This window comes from Pieris brassicae, chromosome 6 (assembly GCF_905147105.1).
Source record: "Pieris brassicae chromosome 6, ilPieBrab1.1, whole genome shotgun sequence".
NCBI classification, from domain to species: domain Eukaryota; kingdom Metazoa; phylum Arthropoda; class Insecta; order Lepidoptera; family Pieridae; genus Pieris; species Pieris brassicae.
The window spans coordinates 18,271,528-18,286,943 of NC_059670.1; the positions used below are offsets into that span (position 1 = coordinate 18,271,528).

At 36.1% G+C, this 15,416-nt stretch overlaps 1 protein-coding gene across 2 annotated transcripts in view; it reads left to right on the forward strand.

Annotated features, from left to right (window-relative positions):
- The first annotated feature begins 476 nt into the window (after positions 1-476).
- The window catches only part of LOC123711300 (protein O-mannosyl-transferase TMTC1-like), a 98,180-nt gene continuing 83,240 nt past the window's right edge, over positions 477-15,416 (forward strand). For both annotated transcript variants that reach the window (XR_006753931.1, XM_045663817.1), the window contains exon 1: positions 477-580. The gene's annotated coding sequence lies outside the window, so the exon portion shown is untranslated. The remainder of the gene's footprint in view (positions 581-15,416) is intronic.

Below are 15,416 nucleotides of genomic sequence, written 5' to 3' on the forward strand. Positions count from 1 at the left end.
ACACTTTGAAGTCGTCTTTTGTAGTTACTATTGCTGTACTGGTTTTTATTATTTTCAGTAATGTTTATATCCATTATACCTCCTTACCTTTGAAGTAATTGTTACCACTAAAAAGAATATTTCAATGCTGCAATGTGTTCACACAATAGAAGCCTTTCTACACACGCTGCCAAAGTCAAATAATGCGATAAAAACGTAAGCTACCGGCTAATTCACTTAACACAAACAAGCTTGTGGATATGTTCAACTTTCTTACAAATAATAACAGAGCCACGAACATAAATCACCCTTAAATTGTTGCAATAAAGCCTTTAATGGTGTAACAGTGCGTTAAGTAAAATTTTCTGGTTCCGAGATGTAGAATTCTGGTTGCATTACGCATGCGCAATGGTCATTGCAGCTTGGCACTTCTTCGGACCATGTGGATCCTTTATCAGTCGATAGGAAGCCGCGTTGGGGGCCGGTTACGCTCTTGCTCGCGATACTAACTATCGAGAACGTTAACATGAGTTGCGACGTATTTTTTTAACGACGCAAAGTTAAGTGTTTTATCATCAGATGTGATATAAATAGGGAATTGGTAAGTAAGTAGTTAATATATATTTTTTGTTGTTATTACAATATTGGGTTTGAAATGTCGGTAAAGTTAGTTTAGGCTGCCCGCCCGCCCCATGTTATGATAACAGGTTTACGTTGAAAACGAGGTAAAATCATTAAATTTTTTAAAAAGATTCTCTTAAGGCAAATTTTGTTTAAAATAATATATGAAACACAAGTGTTGAGTTCTTATTTAAATTTTTTTCCATAACCCAATATATGAGTTAAGAATTTTTTTATTTATCTTATATACGTATACATATTTTTTAACGTAGATAATACTCGAATGAAATCAATATACTGAAAGATTAACTACTACACTCGTATTGAATATATAAATTTATGGAAAAATAATTTTATTTATACCTAAAAAATTTAGTAAAGTAAAAAGTTTATGTATTATTACAAAAAAAACAAAACATGGTTTCTAATACGTGTTTTGAATCCGAAATATTTGAATTTTATTACTTTTGAATATCATACCATTACTATGAGAAATTTCTAAAGTTGCAAGAATTAATTTGATAAATGTAGTGTAACTTAATGTATAAATTACCTTACGAAGCATCCAGGTCCTCATGAAGAAACTTTGGTTCGGTTTAAATAGCACGAGCTGAAAAAATAGTGGTCGTAGTCTTGCCTATGAGGTGTTAGTAAGAAGCAAAGAAATCGTGGCGTCTCTCAATACTCAAAACTTAAAAAAATTAAAATCAAAATATGTTTATTCAGTTTAGATGCGGTTTAGCGCATGCTTATGAATGACAAACACGTTTCCAAAATTCGCGAAAGAGCAAGACTACTAAAGTCATTCGATTGCATATTTTTATTGCATTATTTATATATATATTTTTAAGAACATAAACTTTATCATATGTTAAAGAAAATATCGTGAGGATGCCAACGGTGTTAGACTGAAAAGTTGACGTTTTGGATGTAATTATTGATAAAATATACATAAAAAGAACACAGACATCTGGCATAAAGTACAAGCGGCAATATTTTTTTGTCTCTCTTAGCCATATTTTATACATTTAATTGGACAGAGTGTGAACATTAAAATAATAACTGATGTCCTTCATAAAAGTTGGAATGATTATATTTTAATTTTGATACATCAAAAAAAAAAACACATTACAATCGAATTCTTTGAATAGTTGAATATCTCTTACCGAGGTCTATTTATCTTTGAAGGATGTGTTCTTCCGTTAAAAATTAAGTTTATTCAGATACGACTTAGAATAAAGTATTTATTTTCAAGACACAAATATACAGTATTTACAATATTCTTGCCTACAAAGAATAGTAATAATTAAAAATCAATCAATAGAAAATTAAAACAAATTTGTTTTAATAAAGTTAAATAAGGACTACATAAGAACCGTAAAAGTTAAAACGTAAAAATAAACATATTGTAAAATAATTAAATTTATAAAATCATATTCATACAATGTTATACTCATATTCATTATAATCGTATACATACGACCTGTTACTAATATATAATGTGATCATAAATCTGAAAAAGGACCAGAATAAATAATTTGTACTTTAACATATTGTATTTACGTATTATCTGGGTTATTGTAGATTGTACGAATAAGTCTATTTATAAATGCTGCCTTCTCTAACTCTATATTGACGACGTTTGAAACAAAAAGCGTTTGTGCTTACCAAAAACGGGCGAAGGTTACTAAATTATAGAGGTATATGAAGCATTATATCTACTAGAATTCAGCCCAGTAGTGTTATTTGTGCTCTAAAAACGAGGACTTAATACATGCAGAAGGGTATACATTCTCCCCGGTATTCTACGCACAGCAAGACAGAGGTCTTCAGAAGCTATCACGTAAATATTATATCACGAAGGGCATCTTTCGAATAATAACAATAGACCATGGGTTACATAAAATCAATGTTAAGGTTTTCCGTGTAAATAACATAGTTTCATTTATAAATTCTAAATTCTCACATATTCACACAAGACAGTTGTCCGTAAGAAATCACTTATTTGTAATATGTTATTGATTTGTTTATTATTTAGTAAAGCCATCATTACAAACTTTTGATTTGAATTAATTATTTATAATTATCAGTGCTTTATTTCAAATACATTTATTTGTTTGATGAAAGTCATAAGAAACTCATAATAAGTATTTTGTAGACCTAAGTTTTCTGCTATTACTAGGAAGGGCATAACATTATTTTTTGTCATTTCTATATGTAATTTAATTTATAATGAATACACATATCTCTTTATCAGACTACTATATTTTTATATTACTCTATATATAATATTTAATATGCTATAAGGACATTCCATTCCACAGCTCATTAGGTAATGAGTAATTTATCACTAACAACCTCTCGAGTCATCTTCACTGTTATTAATGTAGCATAAATAGTTTTGGGTATTAACTATATATAATACCAATTATTATATAATGTTGCTATATTTATTTTTATACATTTTATATAATATTCATTTATAGTGTTGCAAGTTCCAAATAAATCTTATGTTATCGATTTTATTTATAATTAATTTGCTTATATGAAGTTTATGTAAATGTACAGTTTATGAATTCCATAACCACTTACTTATACACAGTTGAAAATGTCAGAAAGGCCGTTATATAAAATTGAATTAGATTAATGACTAATTACTTAATAAATAAATATTATTTTTGTAATCACGAAATAGTTTTAAAAATCAAAATTAGCGCTTTGATAAAAAAATTGGAAAACCTCCAATAGATAAATAGTTAATTAGTGAGAGCGTCCGGAGTGAAGGAAGGATTACCTTCAGCGCCTTAAGCTTCTGGATGCCACGCTGAGTGTTCACAAATACATTTCTTTTAACCGGCTTACTCTCTTATGTTTCCGATTTATTTGGCTAATGTACTATTAAGACAGTACTTAAACAATGTATAATTTTCTAATATCATTAATTTGAAAATAGAATAATCGCGTAGATTTTTGGATCTGATAAAGATTGATCTGTTAGTGCGCAGTTGGGGTTGGACTAGAGGAGAGGTGGTGAAGCACTTTAACCACTAGATCAATAGTACTTTTCACTCATGGCATGGTCAGGTCACACGAATAGACCTATTAGAGGAAAAAGTTATTTTAAAGATTTCTTGTTCTTGTATCAGAAATGAAGAGGTTGTTCAGATTAATTCCTTGCAGCTGAGTTTCATCATCGGACGTCGAGGCAGAATACAAAATTCCACCCGTATCACTTCGACGTCCGTCGTTCTACGACTGAGCTTTTTCAAGGCAATTTTTTCCGCGCACTACCGCTATGTGGAACCAGCTATCCACTGAAGTATTATCGAACCAAATACCATACCATACCATAAGAGCGTACCAATTCTTAAAAGGCCGGCAACGCATTCGCAAGCCCTCTGGCATTGATAGTGTCCATGGGAGGCGGTATCACTTAACATCAGGTAAGCCTCCTACCCGTTTGCCCACCGTTCTGTATAAAAAGATTCCACACCATGTAAATTGTAATAATCTATGCATGTATTAAGCGACTAAGTTATTTAGTAGTTTATTTAGCTTAAATTCCTTAAGAAACAGTTGCTTAATCAGACGGTTGAGGTGGCGCAAGCAAGTAATGGTTTTGCTAAGAATCGAGCCTAGAGAAAATGTCTGCTCAGTTAGGGATTATCCCTAATTCTATAATAAATATTTTATTCGTAAGTAAATTTTTGAAACCTTATTCATTAAAATTCTTAATAGGGCATGTTATACAATGAACTTAATTAATATTTACCCTACGTGTGTACACATTTTGATTTTGATGAGTTTCAATTTCAGTTAAATTTTAGCAATGTACTTCAGCATGTATATGAGTTAATTTACATTACATGTTTAACGTGTAATTGTAGAATGAATAATTTTTACCCCGGCGATTTATTTATTAAAGTAATTAGATACAGTCAAACTCTGCTATAACAACATCAAAGTGACTACTGATATTTAGTAGTAATATTTGGTACGATAGTCGTAACAGCCGATGACGTTGTTATTAAGTACCTTATACTTTTACCCGTCGGCATCTTATTTTTTGTCGATATAACCGGTATGTTGTTCTAAACGATGTCGTCGTAAATGTTTTTGACTGTATATATCGAATACTGTTTCCATACCTATAGTATGTATCGAACCTATGCAGAGGTTGTCGAGAAATATATAAGTGCGGTCGAATGGTATAACCAATTATTGTCAGGAAAGAAGTTGCTAAGTACAATATCTGATCTATAGGTACTCTTTACAATTTATTAGGCTTAGATAAGTGATACAACCGCTCATGAACACTTATAGTTCTCGAAAGTTCCTAAGTGCGTTGCGGCCTTCTAATAATAAGTTGAAGTCTTTGAATAAGTTGAATTGGTTGGGTAATCCTGCGATGGGGAGGTTTTTCCACATAGTTGTGGTAAGCAAAAGTGCTTATTATAACTCTCTGTTTTTACGCACAATGGACCTATTGAGCGTCTAAGTGCGGAAACAGAGTCCACACATACAACTCTCTGTTTTAAAAGGGTGGGTCACCATGGACATTGGGGTGCGGGTGGAATTTCGTATCGTGTCTGTATAACTGTCAATATCTTATGGTCTTTATATCTACTTATCTTTTCTTTTTAGTAAAATGTTTATATATTGGAACAGCTATTCTAACTATAACGCTTGATTGAATTAGCTCCTCGTGTATTAAGTAGTAGTTTTTGATTAGGTAATGAGAGAATGCTGTAGACGAATGAGGACTGGAAAAACCATTTTATCATATTAAGATACACTAATAATACAAAGTATGCACGACAAAAAAACAAATGTACTGTTAAAACAAGAAATATGAAAATAAACAACAATCATAATAAATTATGTTTATAATAAACAGTCAGTACTTAATAGTATTTTTTTCTTTAGTCAACAGATTTTTGTCGCGGTCGTGGCCTTGGCTTGATAGCACGTATCATCAAGTTACACGAACGCTGACTATGCGGAGTCGTGTTAGTCTATTCGGAAATGGAATTCTATTAGGCTGTGTATGTTAGATGTTTTAACACGAGTACAGTTACTTAATATAAGAGACAAAACAAATATAATACTAAGATCTCTATTTAATAATATTTTAATGAATGATATTGCTCATGCGAGAGTAGTGTTGGCCGAAATATGCAATCCTTCTTCCAAGGTCATTCGAATGTGCACAAACGGAATTTCCCTTCTATAGTAAACTCATGGTAAAGGCAATCGTAACGAAACCGACATGCTTTCAACAGGAACATGATCACCTACTTGTATATAAAATAAAAATAACGACGAACGACGAATGCAATCTAAGGCCAAGACCGATCCTTATGTGAATTCTTAGTTTTATTTTTGTATATACCTGCGTATACAAACATCTTGGTTTATCTTCCATAGACAGAGTTCATCTGTTGTCGAGAATTATGATTCTTATTCTATAAAACACTTGAAAATTTCACGTCACTTTAAAGGACAAACATCCAAGTAATGTGTAAATTTAAAAAAATATATATTACTTGAGTTATATTGTAACCGTTACATACCAAGTAATACAGAAAATGATTTTAGTCATTAACCTTTCTATAACAATTACCATAAATTATTACGGTAAACTGTAATTAAAACGTGCGTACATAAATCTTTAAATTGCGTAGCAGTGCTACGACGCACTACGCAGTTCCTAGCATATTTTAGTATTGTGTGTAGTTTTTTTATTAAATTAAATTCATCGGTGCTGCCGTAGTTTAAACCAAAGTCAAGCATGGACTGACACTACAATAATGTTTTTAGAAAGAGTATAGTATGGTATGGTATGGTTTGTGGACTCAGTTTCCGCACTAAGACGCTCAGTCAGTCCCGTTGTACAAGAATATAGTAGAAAACATAATAAGTAAACATGATTATGCATTCTTGTTAAAATAATATATAGATTTTGTTACGTATTAAGTATTACATTACCCTTATTACACACTTTCAAATCTATCTATTTGAGATGATTATTTTTTAAATTTCTTGCCACTACTGAAGAGATTTAGAATCATAATCAAACACTTTCGTCTCCTTCTGTTAAATTATGTTACAGCTGTAATCAAAAGAGCCAGAAGAGTCGTTTAGTTACAAATAAAAACCGATTGTTTTCAACTGCAGCTAATTGTGTGTAATCTATTCTCAGTAATGACGGCAAGCCATAATAAAACCGGAAACCAGCAAAATATCGTTTACAAACTATTTGAAAATAAAACAATGTATTCAGTTCGGTATTCGCAATCGATCGTGAACAATGCGAGCTAATTTCAAGTATAATAGTGGCGGAAAATTGCTAGTAGCCATTTAGCTGGCGCAAGTTTGGCATTTCAATAGCCTTCGACTTAATTTGAATTTAGAATTGCACAGTGCAATTAATTTTTTAATCCTTATTTTGTTGCCCTTAAAACCTTTACCTAACTTTATATGAATTAGATTTGAATAATATTTTAATAGGCTTTTGTAGTTACACTTAGCACGTGAGCCTGCGTTTTTAAATCAGGGGTAGGGCAAGATTATATTTGCCTTGAATATGTTAATAAGATAAGTATGCCAGTATTAGTAAAGCCCGTAGCTTTCCGAGACACAAATCCCAATCTTCGTACCTCGGCTGAGTGTATCAAGGAGAGGAGAGGAGTATGTCATGTGCTTGCCATACTCCTGTGGAACAGAAGACTACTAGTATGATACTATTACATTCTCCCGAGTACAAGAGTAGTGTTAAAGATTCCTGCTGTCTTGGTTTAGAAGACTTTTAAATAGTCCCTTGTCGTTATTAGCTTAGATCTTGATAGGTTTTCTCCAAGTTCGGGATAAATAATTGTAGAGGACTTCTGCCAAAATTTTAGAAGAAGTTTTATATATTGCTATACCTTTATTCTTACTATAATAATCGCAAATACAGTAACAAAGGCGTAGTAGCCAAATACCTGCTAATATATTTAAAAAGAAAACTTTGGAAAGGTGCATTAGCCCAACAAAAGGCCATTTTCGTGAAAATAACAATGAACTGTTATTCTTTCATAACGAAATCTTTCTTACTTGACTTATAGTTAATTGTGTTTTTACAGGTGATTTATTCGTAAATTGTTTTTGGTATTAATGACTTAATTAAAACAGTTCCTCAAGCGAAGTAGATAACTAATAGGTTTATGTATTAGTATTATTTATAGCTTAAATTTGTATATATATCTATACATACTAAGTTGACTTTCCACTTATTCAATGCAAATTACTAAAACGCTTTCACGGTTAAGTCTATAATGGTCTTCCATTGGGCTAATGAGTAATTTGAAATAAAAACCTCAAATTGTTTTCCATACAGCTATGTGTAATAAACATTATATCTATAACAACCGATATACACGTCATTTGTTGTAGTCACAGAACCGTCCAATACAATATGTGACATAATTACTGAACAATACACTTGATTACAAAGCAGAACTCGGAAAGGCTTACACGCTTATATGAAAGGGTTAACATAGGGTTAGTAACGCGTATTTCAATTGTAATCAAATATGTCGGAGGGTCGCCGTCTGACTAAACAAGATAAAGCTCAGCGTGTCGGTGTGTAAGCGTGTAATACTCGCCTTTGACAACCCTAGTCTTGGCGAGGGCGCCCAAGTCATAAGACATTTTAATAACTTTTCATACAACAGACTTAGCAGACGTTGTCCTGAGCACAATTCATAATTACAAAATTCTTCTAATTGTAAATCTAAACCTCTCGAATGTAGCTGTTTAGTTTGATTACAAATGCACGTACAGAAGATTGATAAATATGAACCAAATCAACCCCGAAATGTTAGAATATTCGTATTCAATTCAGTCCTTATATTAAACATATTCGTTTTCCTCAGGATTTCCTCCTTTTCCTAACCGAGTATTAAAACTAGTACCAGTATGGAATTCATTAATAACAAACAGAGTTAAAATATTTACAAACGAATAAATGGCCATAATAATGCCCAAATACTTGGCCAAAGCGCTACGTGAAGTGACTTTGAGTCCTTCATTTTAACATCGCCTTATACCAATATATAATACCATCCACACACCTTTTAAACACTGAAGTAAGAGCTTAAGCCTGAATAAATAACTCATAGCAATTATATGAATTTTACTGGTTGTTTTCTTAACAAAACCATAGTAACCGCACGCAATTCTTTGCGTTCGGTATTTGACTTAAACGACTTACCATCCTAATATTGTGAACAAAGCCTGAATCTGGCTTTCTTGGTGATATTACTTTATTATCAATTAGTCGATTTTATGGTCGGAGTTATACTGCTTTCGATGCGTACACCATTAAGTATTGTAGGTGGGTTGAAATTCTTGTAGCTTAAATTACGAATTAATATAATTTTCAAGAAAACACCCATCAATCCTTAATGGGCATGAGTTTTTTGTATGCTATTGCACCGTCCACGGACACCTGCAATGCTGGGGTGTTGCCGACCTTTCAGAGAATGGTCGCACTATTCTTGAAGGACCCTAAGCCCTTGGCCTATAACATTATTTCATTTACCGCGGAAACAACTCTAAGGATTTCAATAACATTTGATTGAAGTTATTCATTTTAGTGAACCATACTAATATATCAGTATACGTAATAATTTTGATAGAATCATTAAGATTACCGAACAAAGGATTTTATTGTCCCTTCATGAAAGATTATGATTATAAAGCTAGGTACACAAAATAGCGACGTAGCAAATATGAAAACGGGTCATCTTATCGTGAACATTAAACGGGAGGTTAAAAGTAAATTTATGGGTTCATCTGAGCTTAACCCTTGGAATTAAATGGCAAGCTCGGTAAAGCTGCGGTTTTTAAGGGGTAGTGTTGAATAAATTCATTTAATTACGTCAGTCTACTTTTGTAGTTGTATTAAATTGTTTTTTTTTTCACATATGCTGTAACTAATTAATTTAATTTCTGTTCTGTTCAACATTAAACATTAGCCTTAGAATATTACTGAAGTAATTCAAATTAGAGTGACTCATGTGTCCCTTTTCATTGTCTACATATGTTATGACTGCTTTGTTTTGTCCCTATGTCTAAGTAATTGTATATGTGATGTAGTTTAGCACTGCTTGCGATCACGATATTTAATTTACATTTGCAACAAAGTGTAAATAAATTAAATAATAACAAAATAAAGCTTTTGTTATCATAAATATAAATATAATTCCAGAATCACAATCATTGTAAAGTTCTGTTTCTGAGAAACACTTCGTTTGAAATAGTTTTTTTGGATTTCTACTTTCTTCTGTTAATTGAAGACTCAATTCCATTTATATTAAATACTATTTAGAAAATAGAAATTTATTTCTACAATATCACATCACAACGATATAAAATATAAATAATATATATAAAATTCTTGTGTCACAATTTTTGTTCCCATACTTCTCCGAAACGGCTCGACCGATGCTTCTGATTTTTTTATGCATATTCAGTAAGTCTGAGAATCGGCTCTCTATCTATCTATCTTTCAAAACCCTAAGTGGTGTCCACGCCAAAAATTTATTTTTTAGTTTTTATATTTTTATTATACAGCATACAAAAATACATACAACCCTTAACTGTCACCCCTCTACGAATAACCCCTATTTTTTAGTATAAGTAAGTAAAAGCTATTTAACAAAATTAATATTGAATTTTGTTCATTTATTTATTTATTTATTGTATAAATGTTCTTAATATAAAGGAAGTTGGTGTGGTAGAAACACAAACTGTACACAGTTTTTCTATCCATCAGGACGTCGAACATATTTAAATCATTAACATATATATATATATATATATATATATATATAGTATATATGTTAGGCCTTAGTATATATATATATAGTTCGCCTAGTGGGAGTGCCATGCTGTTGCTTTCGGGCTTCAGCCAATCGGGCAGGCACGACCGGGGCAGTACCACTGTCTCACAGAAAACCAGCGTGAAGTGATGCAATAGGTTCATCTTATTGTACTCGCGTTTCGTGCGGTGAGTGAGGCTCCCGGAGCCCATCAATTCCCCCCCCCCAGAATATGAAGATGCAGTTTAAACAGAGGTTACCCCAGGGGGGTACCACACGTTTCCGCTGTGGAGAATCCCCCTCTGAGCGTCCATCATCGGAACAATCAGTATTCGGTGGTGGATGCACAGGCTGCCCTTCGTATTCTGGGGTGGGCAAAAACTGCGCAAAAAACTATAGGTTTCGATCTCGGGGCAAACGGAGGAATTTACCGAAGGCATCCCCTTCCACGCTCTCAGTGGACTTTACCAATGTTAGGGGGCTCAACTCTAATCTTAACGCGGTTCACTTTCACCTCGAAACTGCGAAGCCGGCCTTATTCTTCCTTACTGAGACTCAGATGTCCTCCCCGGCTGATACTTCCTACCTCTCCTACCCGGGGTACAAATTAGAACATTCATTTGTGCCGCGGGCGGGAGTTTGCGTGTACGTCAGAGAGGATATCTGTTCTCGTCGCCTCGGGTCGCTTGAAGGAAGGGACCTATCTAGCCTCTGGCTGCGCGTAGACTGCGATGACCATCCGCGATTCTACGCATGCCTGTATAGGTCTTATAGCGGAAATACCGAAACTGAGCGACTCATTGAGCACATCCAAATGGCTACAGATTCCCTGCTCGAAGGGGTTCCTACCGCTGAAATCGTGATACTTGGCGATTTTAACGCTCACCATGCCGATTGGCTCGGTTCGGAAACCACCGATCACGCGGGAAGATCCTTTCACGACTTTGCTTTAGCTTACGACCTGTCCCAAATGGTCCCTGCGATTACGCGAATACCAGATGTGGATGGTCATAAACCCTCTTTGTTGGACCTTCTGCTGACCTCACATCCGGAGACCTATCAAGTCTCTGTTGACCCGCCATTGGGTTCATCGGATCATTGTGTGGTCCGGAGTACTGTGCCTACTACGCGCCCTCCTCGGCCCCGTTTTTCGGGTTGTCGTCGTATTTGGCACTATCGGTCAGCAGATTGGGATGGGATGCGGTCCTTCTTTGCGTCCTACCCTTGGGGGCCCATGTGCTCTTCGTCGGAAGCTCCAGATTCCGTCGCTGCTTCTGTCGCCGAAGTGGTTCTACAGGGCATGGAACTTTTTATTCCATTCTCTGCGGTGCGGATCGGTGGCAAGTCACAGCCCTGGTTTGAGCGTTCTTGCAAGGCGGCATCGCGTCGAAAGCGAGAATGCTTTAATGCCTGGGCGAAAGCGGCGATATTTTGTGATGCCAATACCAGCGAACATAAAAAAGCATATAACTCAGCCTCCAGGTCCTTCAAACGGGAAATCGCTAAGGCAAAGTCAGAGCACATCGCCAGATTTGGCGAGAGATTGGCCCAACTCCCTTCTGGGACCCGAGCCTTCTGGTCTCTCGCCAAAGCTGTACAAGGGAATTTTTGTCAGCCATCGATACCTCCGCTGCACAGAGAGGATGACTCGCTCGCCCACACTGCGAAGGAGAAGGCCGACCTCTTGGGCTGTCTCTTCGCGTCCAACTCGACTTTGGATGACCGGGGGAGATCACCACCGGCGATTTCGCGGTGTGATCGGAATTCACATTCCGGCAACGTGCTGTTCGCAGAGCACTATCTTCCTTGGACATTCATAAGTCGAGCGGGCCGGATGGTATCCCTCCAATTGTGCTGCGTACTTGTGCTCCTGAGTTGGCTCCGGTCCTGACGCGCCTTTTCCGGTACCTGTACTCGCTCGGCACTGTCCCGAAGTGCTGGAAGACCGCTTCGATACATCCGATCCCTAAAAAAGGCGATCGCTCTGATCCATCCAACTATCGCCCAATCGTAATAACCTCCTTGTTCTCCAAAATAATGGAATCCATTATTAATGGCCAGCTCTTGAGTTATCTAGAGGGCCACCAGCTGATTAGCGATTATCAGTACGGCTTTCGTCGTGGTCGTTCGGCTGGTGACCTTCTAGTATACCTTACTCATAGATGGGCAGAGGCAATTGAGTCCAAGGGGGAGGCACTAGCGGTTAGTTTGGACATAGCGAAAGCCTTCGATCGGGTGTGGCACAAAGCACTGCTCTCGAAGCTTCCAGCCTACGGGCTTCCTGAGAAATTATGCGACTGGATCTCCAGCTTTCTAGCCGATCGGAGCATCAAGGTCGTCGTCGACGGAGCATGTTCCGACCTTAAACCCGTGAATGCTGGGGTCCCACAAGGCTGTGTTCTGTCCCCGACCCTGTTTCTTCTGCATATCAATGACATGTTGCAACTTAGCAACATTCATTGCTATGCGGATGACAGCACTGGGGATACTCTTTACACTGGCCGGGCAGGTATTTCTCGGGCAGTTGTCGATGAGTACCGGAACAAACTTGTGTCTGAAGTCGAACCTACTATGTGGAGTCTCGGACGTGGGTAGACTAAATCTAGTTCAATTTAACCCCAAGAAGACACAAGTTTGCGTGTTTTCCGCGAAAAAAATACCCTTTGTCGCTACTCCTCTTTTCGAAAACACTCTTCTTGAAGCCACAGCCAGCATCGGAATACTTGGCGTTGACATATCGAACGACGTTCAGTTTCGCGGTCATTTGGAGGGAAAGGCTAAATTAGCCTCCAAAAAGCTTGGTGTGCTCAGCAAGGCGAGACGGTACTTCACTCCGGGCCACCGCTTGCAACTCTATAAAGCGCAAATACGGCCCCACATGGAATACTGTTCTCACCTCTGGTCGGGGGCTCCCCAGTACCAGCTCCTTCCACTTGACCGTATCCAACGAAGAGCGGTTCGAATCGTCGATGACCAATCCCTCTCCGAGCGGCTCGATCCTTTGGCGTTGCGTAGAGATGTGGGGACACTCTGCATCTTCTACCGCATTTACCATGGAGAGTGTTCAGAGGAGTTGTTCGGATTAATACCTGCAGCTGAGTTTCAGCATCGGACGTCGAGGCAAAATACAAAATTCCACCCGTATCACCTCGATGTCCGACGTTCCACGACTGAGCGTTTTTCAAGGCAATTTTTGCCGCGCACCACCGCTATGTGGAACCAGCTGCCCACTGAAGTATTTCCGAACCAATTCGACTTAGGGTCCTTCAAGAAAAGAGCGTACAAATTCTTAAAAGGCCGGCAACGCACTCGCGAGCCCTCTGGCATTGAGAGTGTCCATGGGCGGCGGTATCACTTAACATCAGGTGAGCCTCCTGCCCGTTTGCCCCCTATTTTATTAAAAAAATAAAAATAAATATACTAAGGCCAGTGACATATAAACTGTAAGTTTTATAACAATCAAACCAATCAAACGATTTAAAATTGCACGTAAAACGTCATAAACAAATCTAAACACTGACGCGCCATAGATAGCCGCTGCAAGAAACCTGTTCTTGTCGAGAATTCTCATTCGCATACAGGATAACTCGAAGTTTTTATTTTCTATCTTCCTCTATGGATCAGATCCGTGGACAATCTTAGTCCGAGAAAGGCAAAGGATTGGCGATTTGAAATGCTGAAGGCATGTACGAAGGTGTGTACGCAAAGGCGTAGGGGTGATTCTCTAATGATGATTAGTAACACCGAAGGCAAATGATCGCGTGGACTTTCCCAATGAGATAGATTAATTAAATCAAAGTTATAAAAGCAGCGCAGGACCGAAATCGGTAGAGGAGAATTATTCGCACCAGATCTTACTATACAGCAGACCACGACACTCGGGTATAAGTTACCGACCCAGAGATAGAGAACAATTTTCTTTATTTTACCGTCACAATTCGTATAAAATCCTCTAAAGAACAAAAGATTTTCGATTAATAATATATACAATGCTAAGCATTCTCTAAAACGATTTATTGATTTAAAATATTCTAAATATACAGATTTAAATACAATCGAATTTAAAAAAAGAACAAAAGAATAGTCCACCATTCATTTTAAAATGCACCTGCTAATTGCTTTAACGGAAGCACACAACTTCGATCTTTATCTTAAAGTGTTAACGACTAAAATAGCACGTACCTAATGGCCTAGCCATGTCAAAGAAAATAAGAATAACAATGAATCGTTATCGTTAATAAGTCGTTTGTTAAATGAGTTCTTTTATTGTGGACTTGACGTAAAAGTGACGCTTATTGTCGTCGACAACATTTTTAGTCGTATGTACGTATAGTACTGCTTAGAAGTGTTTTGTTCAGTGACAAAGTAAAAATAATAGAAATATTTCTGACAAATCTCAAGTGAAATTCATTTTAAACAATTTGTATCTTTCAGTCACAGTCAAAAGCTTCGATGATTGATTAGACAAGAACTAAAAATCACAAAAGAAAAGAGAGAAAACATTTTCACTTTTACTGAAAACGCTATTGGCCCGGTCATTAAGCGTATGGTTCTCAACTCTCAAGTTGTCCGTTAAAACTCTGGTTGGACCAATAAATTTGTATATATTGGAAAATAGTAGCAAAGATGAGGCACAACTGAAATAATTTAGAGTAAGCCTTCAATCCGTCGGAGGTTGTGTACTAATATTAAATATAATTACATAAACTTAATTTAATCCTTATGGTACTAAAGTATAGGTAATTTTTATTTTATTTTGTATGCGCTTTTAACACTCAGGACCGTATGGTGTAGACAATCGTATTGTATCAGGTACATTAATCTTATCAGTTTTAAATAAATAATTGGTAATAAATGTATTTTTTAACAATAAAATATAATCTTTTAAAATTATCCTAGACCTTATCTATGTCCCATTGATTTTATAAAAGATTCATGATTATATTTATA